The sequence below is a fragment of the Arachis hypogaea genome, chromosome 8, assembly GCF_003086295.3.
Source record: "Arachis hypogaea cultivar Tifrunner chromosome 8, arahy.Tifrunner.gnm2.J5K5, whole genome shotgun sequence".
NCBI lineage: Eukaryota > Viridiplantae > Streptophyta > Magnoliopsida > Fabales > Fabaceae > Arachis > Arachis hypogaea.
Window position 1 is genome coordinate 42,172,188 of NC_092043.1, and position 11,738 is coordinate 42,183,925.

An 11,738-nucleotide genomic window follows, 5' to 3' on the forward strand; every position below is an offset into this window, starting at 1 on the left:
TCCAAATCAAGAAAATTAAGCTTTTATAGATTTTAAACGAATTTGAGAAAATAAGTTATATTATTCTTTCCTAAAGACTTGAGATTCTGCTGAAAAACTTTTGTTACTAAATCATGTTTTAGAATGAATGATTTTGAATCTCGTAAAAATGGCTTTTGATTTGGTGTGATTTTTGAAATATTTGGAAAGATGTTGTGGAGAATGGCCTTATTTTAAAAAGAGAAATTTACGTTTGAAGAGAAGTGGCTAGCCACCACGTACTCAGTAATCATGTTTTAAAAATGGGAATTTACGTTTGAGGAAAAATGGCTTATGAGCCTGAAATGATTTGAGGAATGGGAATTTTAGAGTTAAGGCCGAAAGGAATTGATTTTTGATTTCAAAGTAAAGTAAACTGAGAAAAAGTGATTTAGAGCATGAATGATGATTTTGGGTTTGATGATATTGGATGGTGAAAGTGCTGTTATGTTATGAGTCGGATGACTGAGTATGAATATGGATGATTTTTGAGTTGATAAAGTGATTGTTGCACTTCCAATTATCTGAGATACGAGTTTTCATGGGTAAAAGTAGTGGCTAGCCATCACGTGCTCCAGGTTGAGACTCGATACTCTGCTAATCCTATGTCGTAAGTGTGGTTGGACAATGTGAAAGTTCCGGATGAGCTCGCCCCCGTGGATAAATACCAGTGTGGTTGTTGTGTGATTATGATTATGATTGTGAATAACTCGAGTTGGGGATGCACGATAGAGAGACAGTCCAATGGTTAACTACTAGGACTTATCGGGTTTACTTTATAACCGACAGATGAGACTCATCAGCCACTAGGACAGGCATTCATCATATGCATCTATGTGACATTGGTTGGGTGTGTATGTTGCAATTGGTTTGCCTATGTGATTAATTATGTTTAATTGCTATCTGCTCTACTTGAAGTAATTGTTTGTTTGTGCTTGAACTTTTCTACCTGTGTTTGCGACTAAAATTCTGTTGAATTGTGGTGATTGGTTGTTGTTTGGATTGTTTGGGTCTAGGGCTATGGTTGATCATGAGGTGGGTCAAAGGCCATGTTTGGTTGATGTTTCTGGTTTAGAAAAGTATGAAAAACTAAACTGATTCAACATAGATTTAATGAACCTATGCCTGGAGTAGATTGGCCATTCATGCTGTCTAAGAAAAACCTTTTTAAAGGCCCTTGAATTTTTGAAGAAATAACAGTTTTCTCTTTCAAAAAAGATTGCAGATTTTTAATGGTAAATCATTAGGTTTTGAAAGTACGCATAAGGAGGTTATTAATTACTGTAACGGTTTTATTTTCACGTATCCTGTTATAGTAATTCTCAAAAACTCTCTACTGATGAGAACCCTTTCGAGGACGATATTCTCAATTCCCTACAAGTCTTTTCTCTTTTCAAGTTATGGACGACAAGGTTCGGAAGGGCTTATTTCTTTCTCTTTAGACGATATTTTGGATTGTTTTAGTATTTATGTTTCCCTCGCCTTTAATTTTGTAAGTTCTGTAAGAGGGATAGGATTTTGATATAAAATACTTGTAAATTAATAATGAGTACTTATAAATATTCTTTGTGAGTATTGTAAGTTGTATTGTAGGTATGGATGTATGTTACCTATCAAAAAGTATTTTTGGAGCGGTAATACGATTTAAAGTTTTAACCGACTCATATTTATGTATTAAATACTCTGAGAGTCGTCGTAACACCGTTAGCTATCAGAGTTGCGCAACCGGAAGCATAAGCTTTGATAGTTAGGGTGTTACAGTGATCAACATCTAATCCTCTTCCTATTGTCAGTGTTGACTACTATCTTGCTTAAGATCTTCAATGTCATCATCATTAAATTCGATAGCATCTAATTCACGAGATTTGGTAAAGTCTGAATATTGCGAATTTAGACTAGATTGTACATGGAGTCTGAAGGGATTGGGTTAGAAGAGCCACCAACATCAGATAAGTCATGTCTCAATGCACTGAATTGAGTTGGAAACGACAAGGATGTTGGAGTAATATTTCCATTAAAGAGGTTAAAATATGGATAAAAATGAAAAATATGGTGTTTGTAAATTTTGATTATGTGGTTGAAAATAGGAAATTGATTATTATAAGGAGTTTAAAAATTGAAATTAAAAAGATTTTGTAAATTTAGACTTTAAAATGTATTTAGTAGTGTAAAGTTTTAATTTGAAATTTGAGAGTTTAAAATTTGAGATTGTTGGATATTTAGAATTTGAGAAAAGTTTTGTAAGTAATTAAAAAAGAGTTAAATTAATTTGGATCTATTTTTTTAAACAAAAAATAATATAAATAAAAATTTAATTTTGTAAATTAAAAAAAAAGATAAAGAGTAAAAACAATTATAAAAATAGAAGTGTATATAGAATAATAAAATATTAATTGATTAATAATAATAACAATAACATATATAATACCAATCATATATATATATATATATGGTCATATATACATCCTTAATATACATATAATATAGTATCTATATATAATATATAATATGCAACGATAAAAAAAAACTTAAATTTGATTAAAATTTTGAATTTTATATATAAAAATAAACAACTCAATCAAAAATTATTTTATAATATGTAAAAATTAAATTTATTTTTTATGTAAATAAATTTAATTAATTGTAATTTAATATAATAATATAAATAATGTTTAATATTGATTTAATATAACTATTTATATTAATTATAATTTAATATAATTAATATAAATTATTAATTCAATAGAGATATAAATATTTAATATAATTATTAAATTAATTATGATTTCATATAATTATTTATTGTTAACGAACTATAACTTAAACGATATAATTTTTTTATATTCACCTATAAATTATGAATTTGAATTTTTCTATTATATATATATATATATATATATCTTTTTGTTAGAGAAAATAAATTTGAAACGTTTGATCTCCAAACTCGTAGACTTGCTCTTAAATACCTAAATATATTTTTATGATTTGCCACTTTAAAAAACTCCTTCTTATCCACTTATTGAAATAAGGAAATGTCTTTAGCGAAAAAAATATCTTTTGGATTTTGATGGAGCAAGAAAAAATATTCTTAATGTGTGGGTCAAATTAATTCTAGATATAAGTTTTCTATAATTCTACATGTAACTCAATATTTATTCTAATTATAAACCAGTATATTGTAGTCGGGTTGGACTAATGATATCACATAGCTGATTTATTTTTTTTTCTTTAAAAATGTTAGATGTTTAGTCTAATGGGTTGAGTGAATGTTGGTCCATAAAATACTTTAATAATCCAAAAATAGCTTATTTGTATTTGGACTTGTTCCACATAAATTTATATTTGACCTTTCTTTTTATTTTATAACAAAAGATATATTATTAATATTTTGTATATTTAGTTAACAAAACATATATATTTTTGTCATTCAATGTTGTGTGGTTAGTAAAAACATGTATATGAATTCGGGCTCATTCTTAAACACTCCTTGCTAAGAATGTAGTGCTGCACACATTGTAAATTCGTTAAATCTAAACTCTTCATTTGTTATATTTTATTTGAATGGTCTGGATTTAAAAAGGTAACCTGTTAATCAGGTTAATCATTTTTTACAAGTTTTAAAATTTTTTTATAAGTCTCAGATATTGGGCTGAAGTTCAAAATAAAAAAATAGTATATAAATATTAAAAACAATATGTCTGTAAAAAAAATTATTGGACTTTAGAATTAAAATAAATAATACATAAAAAATAAGTTAAAAATTCATGTATTAAATCTAGAAAAAAATTTAAATAATATTAAAATTTAAATAAATTTTGTTTTGTGTGAAATAAAACTATAATATTGAATATAAATACAATGATAAAAAATTGTGTTATATATATATTTTATGTATATAATATTAAAATTTAAATAAATTTTGTTTTATGTGAAATAAAATTATAATATTAAATATAAATACAATGATAAAATTTTTTGTGTTATATATATATATATATATATATATATAATTTTATTTTGTGAGAAACAAAATTAAAACATTAAATATGAATAAAATAATAAAAGATTTTGTATTATATTAATTTAATTAAAAAAATCATATATATAACATAAAAAGCAAACAAACATATAATAATTTTATTTTGTGTGAAACAAAAATTCATATAATTTTTTATTAACAATTTTTTTATTGAAATATGTCATTTTACTATATTTATAATATATTATTTGGGATAATTATATTATTTTAGTTAATATATATTATTTAAAAAAATATTTAAAATTTATTATTTTGTATTAAGAATATTATTAAAAATATATTGTTAGTTTTTCTTAAAATAATACTTTCTTTTCTTTAGTTCAAATACTATGACAATAAATTTTTTTTACGTAAATGTGTCTACTCAATAAATATTATATTCATTTATTTTTATATAGTATGTAAAATAAATAATTAATGTTTAAAAAAGTTAATAAAAAAGAAGTATTCTTTTTTTTACCAACTTTTAGATGAATATAGAGACTATGTCATTTGAATTATAACTCGTTGACAAAGTAAGAAATACTCTTAATTATATTTAAATAGAATAATTATTTATTAGGCTCATTCTTATGCAAATAAAAAATTTTCTTAGTTTTATATCTGTAATATTTTATACCAATTAACTTCAAAATTTAATTATTTTTTGAATAAATTAATAAAAAATAATACAAATAATTATTTAAATAAAATTATATTTTAATTTTTCATTCTATTAAGTACAAGTTGAGGATAATTTGAAATAAAAGATAATGGACTTGTTATAACCGTCATGTATTTTGTACTTTGACTGCGTCATCATTTGATAATCATGGCGCCTTCATGGAGACCGGTTCTTCTACGGAATCAGTTTGGAGTTAGCCAACTAGCAGCAGTGACAGACAGCGTCTTCCTTTTCTATAGCATTAATTTTTTCGGCTTTGAAGGTTCATTTATAATAGAAGTGGAATGGAGTGGGTTCAAGAGTGTCAAAATCTGTGGCTAGACAGAACAATAGTAAAAACACCTGCTAGTAAACAAAACAGTGAAAATGCTTGAAGACATCACATCAACAATAACAGAGTAACGGAAGAATTGGATTAAATTTTTCTGAGTATTTTTTTGGTGTAAAGATAGTCCTCTATTAAACGAGCGAATTAGTTTTTTTTGTTAGTGTCGGTTTGTTTGTTCATCCCGTAACAAAAAAAATAATAACAATAATAAATAAATTTAATTTACCTAATCACTTTTGATAGTAGGTTAACTTTTAAAGAGTGATGCACTCCCTACTTTACCTGGAGTGCACTAACTTTCGTCATGAATTCGATGTCAAACAGAATAAACACACAATATATTTTTTTATCAAAATATCTTATAATTATAAACGAAATAAAATATAACACAAATTATTGATAAAATAAAAAAGGTATTTTCTTTGTTTTTACAAAAATAATAAAAAAATTAGATTTTTTATTTAAATAAATTAAATATATTCAATAATTACTGAAATAAATAATTTAAAAAATTATTATAAAAATACGTCAGCCGAAATATGTGTATTTTTTAATTTTTATATATCTCATATGAAAAATTATTGTAAACGAAATATATGTATTTGTAAATATAAACATATATTTTTTTTGAAAATAATAAAAAATATTAATAATTTAAATTAGACCAAACTCTTAAAAATAAAACATTTCAAATAATAGAAAAGATGAACAATTTTATATAATAAAAAAGATAAACGTTTTAAAAATAGAACATTATTAACACGATTAAAATACGATTATTAAAATACCATTATTAACAATTAGTACTTAAAAAGGTTTGTGAGAAGCATGAAGTTGGTGCACGCTAAATAAAACAGAACAAAATGAGAAGAAAATTGAAACGGTTATCTCCCACTCATTCTCTGTTTTATTTATTCCCATCAACCTCTCTTCTTTTGTTTTATTTATTCCTATCAACCTCTCTTAATAATTGGCAAACGTTTATTTCCCATTCTTCCTCCTCTCACTCTTTCTCTATTTTATTTATCCTCGTCAACCTCTCCTAACAATTGGCAAAATTTCACTCTTCTGTTTTATTTATCTCCCTGACAATTAAAACGGTTATCTCTCATTCTTTCTCTATCTTATTTATCCATCTACTTCACACTTTCTATTTTTCAATTTTTAGGAATAGGCACAATTATTTACTGTATTTATTCTCATCATAAAACTTGAACACGTAAGAGTTTTTTATTTTTCAAATTTAAATCAATCTAATTTGATCTATAATTTAATCTAAACTATTTTATGTACTCTTTTTAAATACTACTTGATCAAATATATACATTTTAATTTCTTCTACCAATTTTTTTAATTTATTTAAAATAAAATATCCTAAAAAAATTAGTCAAACAAAAAATCAATGAGAATTGTGGAGCATTCAGAGTCTCCAAATCATCATCTAGTATTGTACCAACACCAAAAGTAAATATTAAAATAAGAAAAAGTCTAAGGGATCAATAATTTTTGTGTTTTATGGCTACCACTTAACCGTCAAAAGAAAAATGAGTGATCTTCCATTATTAGATGTAATCTCACATAATTAAAAATACTATTGATGGCCAATTAATGATTACAAAATATAAAAATTGCTGGCCCCTAACACTTCTCTTAAAATAATTTCATATGATAATAATAATAATAATAATAATAATAATAATAATAATATTTAAAAAAAAAACTTATTTTTATATTATTATTATTTTAATAAAAAATATGTAATTTTCCATGTGTCCAAATTGCTAATAGGCACCGGCAACGTAAGTTAGCATGTTTTTCTTTTTTTGTCATGGCCAAATAGGCCCGGGTCGAGTATAACCCGCCCACTCTACAATCCGAAAGAAACCCCAAGTCCCCAACACAATCTTCTTCCTCGCAGTGCCGTCTTCTTCATTTCCGATATCAACATCCTCATCTCCAGCATCCATTTTCTTTGGTTTCTCCACCTCAGCCAGAGCCACCTCAACTTTTTCACTAGTAGCCAATTTTTGTCTATTTGATCACAATAACAAATTAGTATATATGACGATACTATATAAAATAAGTCTAACTTATTCAAGGATTCAACAGATAAATGCACAAAAAATAAAAGAGTTTTACCCTATTGGATTTATTGGATGCGACATTATTGTTGTTAAAGTTGGTAAGGAACGCCTGCTGCTTAATTTTGTTCAATATCTTCTTTTAGATGGTCACCGATCGATAAAGTTTTCAAAGGGTCTCATTGTCAACAGTCTCAATATCAATATCAAACTCAATCTCATTCCCATCAGATTCTCATTCCTCTTCCTTATGATCTGTACCACCTGCTCCTGATCTCCCTCTGTTTCGTTGTGCAGTGTCGTCGTCCAATTCAGGCTACTCCATCACTCCAATCCAATTTAACTCTATATTTAAATTTGACCCACATATTAATAGAAGTTTATTTGTAATTTTTTTATTATTGGTGAACCGGTTCTCATATTTTTCATTAATTGTCTTTATTATCTGGTCTTTCATAACTCCGCCTATGTTACACTTGCCGTACATAGCCGGTCCCAAGCCCGGATAAAGGAGGAGGGTTGTGTTAGGTCTTCGGCAACCAACGTAAAAATATAGCCGAACCCCCCATGACATGAATCAAAGACATTATTGCGCTAAAGCTAGGTCGTTACCCGGAAGTAACGCGCCGTATGGCTCGAGTACGGTGTCAAAGCAAGAGCCGCTGCATCGGTGCCCGGATGTAGTGTTAAATGAGCAAGGGTTCTCGCGTTTTCGTGAACGGACGAGGGTAAATAAGCTAGTTCACAAAGGAAAAGGTAAAGGTCGAAGCGACAAAAGGTTGAGATTTGGGACATGGAACATAGGCACTCTAACAGGAAAGTCCATGGAGGTGGTGGACACCATGACAAGGAGGAAGATTAACATTATGTGCCTACAAGAAACAAAATGGGTTGGTGCAAAGGCTAAGGAGTTGGATTCTTCTGGTTTCAAACTTTGGTATACAGGAAAGGTGAAGAATAGGAATGGAGTTGGAATAATTGTGGATAAGCAGTGGAAGAAGGACGTAGTTGATGTCAAGAGGGTGGGAGATCGGATCATCTCTATCAAACTTGTGGTGGAGGGAGGTGCTTTCCATGTGATTAGCGCCTATGCACCGCAAGTGGGTTCGGACGAACAACACAAGATAAGGTTTTGGGAGGATCTAGAGAGTTTGGTTCAAGGCATACCTTTGGGAGATAAGATTTTCTTAGGAGGAGATTTAAATGGCCATGTTGGGAGAGAAGTGACTGGATATGGGAGTATTCACGGAGGCCATGGTTTCGGGGTGATCAATGCCGAGGGTAAAACTATTTTGGACTTTTCCTCAACTTTTGATCTTCTCATCGCAAATACATGTTTTAAAAAGAGAGACGAACATCTTATAACCTATAAGAGTGGCATGACAAGCTCTCAAATCGACTTCTTCTTGTTGAGGAGAGTCGACCGGAAATTTTGCATTAACTGTAAAATTATCCCGGGAGAGAGTTTGAAACACAACATAGGGTGCTCGTCATGGATTTTCGCGTTGAGCAAAAGTTGAGGAAAAGACACCATACGAAGAACCCAAGGACGAGGTGGTGGCGGATGCAAGGTGAGGAACAAAGAAGCTTCGTAAGACGGGTAGGAGAAGAGGCAAAGTGGGATGGGAATGGAAGCGCGGAAGAGATGTGGAGGGAGATGGCAGAAGTTATTAGAAGAACAGCAAAAGAAAGTTTTGGTGAATCTAAAGGAATAGGACCAAGAGACAAGGAGTCCTGGTGGTGGAATGCGAGTATACAAGAAAAGATAAAGATAAAAAGAGAATGCTTTAAAGAGTGGTCTTTATGCCGCAATGCAGATAACTGGGAAAAATACAAGGCGGCTAAGAAAGAGACAAAAGTGGCTGTAAGTGAAGCAAGAACAAGAGCATATGAGGGTCTCTACCAGTCTTTGGGCACGAAAGAAGGAGAAAAAGGTATATATAGAATTGCAAAGAGCCGGGAAAGAAGAACGAGAGATTTGGATCAGGTTAAGTGCATAAAGGATAAGGATGGAGAGGTGTTGGCTCAAAAGGAGAAGATTAATGAAAGGTGGAAGAGCTACTTCTACGAGTTATTTAATGAGGGACAGAAGACTCTTCCGAGCCTTGGTCGATTATGCACAAGGGAAGAAGATCAAAACTTTGACTACTATCGAAGGATTCGAGACTTCGAGGTAAAAGAGGCTCTAAAGCAGATGAAAAATGGCAGGGCAGTAGGACCTGATAATATCCCGATTGAGGTTTGGAAGGGTCTTGGAGGAAAAGGCATCAACTGGTTAACCAAGCTTTTTAATGAGATTTTAAGGTCAAAGAAGATGCCTGATGAGTGGAGAAAGAGCACCTTGGTACCTATCTACAAGAATAAGGGGGATATACAAAGTTGCGGAAATTATAGAGGGATTAAGCTTATGAGTCATACTATGAAGTTATGGGAAAGGGTGATAGAACGGAGGTTGAGAAAAGAGACACAAGTAACAGAGAACCAATTTGGATTTATGCCAGGCAGATCTACCACTGAAGCGATATACCTATTAAGAAGGATGATGGAGAGGTATCGTAGTAATAAAAGGGATCTACACATGGTGTTTATTGATTTGGAAAAAGCGTATGATAGGATACCAAGGGAGGTCTTATGGAAGGTTTTAGAAAAGAGGAGAGTAAGGATCGCATATATTCGGGCAATTAAAGACATGTATGATGGGGCCACAACTAGTGTGAAGACTCAAGGTGGTGTGACAGAGGAATTCCCTATTGGTATAGGATTACACCAGGGATCATCCTTAAGTCCATATCTTTTCACATTAGTCTTAGAAGTACTCACAGAGCACATCCAATAGCCTGTGCCATGGTGCATGCTTTTTGCCGATGATATCGTCCTTATGGGAGAGTCAAGGGAAGACCTAAATAAGAAGTTGGAGTTATGGATAGAAGCTCTAGAAGTGTATGGTCTGCGCATAAGCCGTAGCAAGACGGAATATATGGAATGTAAGTTCAGTCTAAGAAGGGAAAACTCCAATATAGAGGTGAAAATTGGAGAGAACACCCTACGAAAAGTTAAAAGTTTTAAGTATCTTGGGTGCATCATACAGGATAATGGAGAGATTGAACATGATGTAAATCATAGGATCCAAGCAGGTTGGTCAAAATGGCGGAGTGCATCTGGTTTTATATGCGACAAAAAAGTGCCTTTAAAACTTAAAGGTAAATTCTATCGCACCGCTATAAGACCGGCTATGCTGTATGGTACGGAGTGTTGGGCGGCTAAAGGGGAGCACGAACATAAGCTGAGTGTGGCAGAGATGAAGATGTTGAGATGGATGAGTGGTCATACGCGATTGGATAAAATAAGGAATGAAGATATAAGGGAGAGAGTTTGAGTAGCACCTATTGTGGAAAAGATGGTTGAATCGCGTCTCAGGTGGTTTGGACATGTGAGAAGAAGACCGATAGAACATCCAGTCAGGAGGGTGGATGAAATGGAAGATGGACAAAGGGCGAAAGACAGAGGAAGACCTAAGAAGACCATCCATGAGGTGGTCAAACGAGATCTACATGTAAACGGTCTCTCTGTAGACATGATACATGACAGAGCACAATGGCGTCGTTTGATTCATGTAGCCGACCCCACTTAGTGGGACAAGGTTTTGTTGTTGTTTGTTGTTGTTGTATTATCTGGTCTTTCATAGTCCAAAAAATACTTTTCTCACCCCTTAAAATAACTGTTATAGAATAGTAAAGTCTATGATTTACTATAATTATAGTAGTTACTATAGTTAAAGAATTTTAGCAGATTAAAATTATACTTTTTAATATATTTTAATAATATTTTATTTTTGTAATACTTTTTTAAGTAGTTATTATAGCTTATAATCATATATAATTAAACACCATTCCATGCACCCAATGTCATAGCTTCAAAATAAACTTTTGGAGAATTAAAAAAAGAAAAAGTATAACAAACTAACTACAATATAAGTCAATTCAAGTCAATCTCTTTTTATTTTTAATTTTAAAATTTAAAAATTAAAATAGGGGAAATTTTTTTTATAACTAATCTGTTTTTGAACTAATTAATTCCACTTGGTTATATTCATAATTAATTTAATTCCCTAGCAAAACTCTTAAAAAAATGTCTAAACATGTTAAATTTGAATAAAGAAAAAAAAAATAGAATAAATTTTAAAAAGGCCAAATATCCAAACATGTTAAATTTAAGTTAAAAAAAATTAGAGTGAACAAAAAAAAAAGTAAACATTGATTACAAATTATTGAATTGTTGGTATAGAATTCTAACTAAGTGAACTAACCATATTCTTTAACATAGAACTATTAATTTTATTTTATAAAAAAATTGGGACCATAGCCTCCAGTTATGAGAAGTTTCGCCACACATATATCAAATAGATTTATACTTAATAAGAGTTAACTGACAATATAATGGCTTTATTTTAATAAATTAAAAAATTATGTTTATATTTTTAGTTAAGGTTTAAATTTTTATCTTTTTAGACATTATTTCTTTATTTCCATTGCCAGTGTTATAGTAGCGAAACAAATCTCGAACTATAGCATAGGCTTTACCAACGATATAGTTAGAACTACTATATAA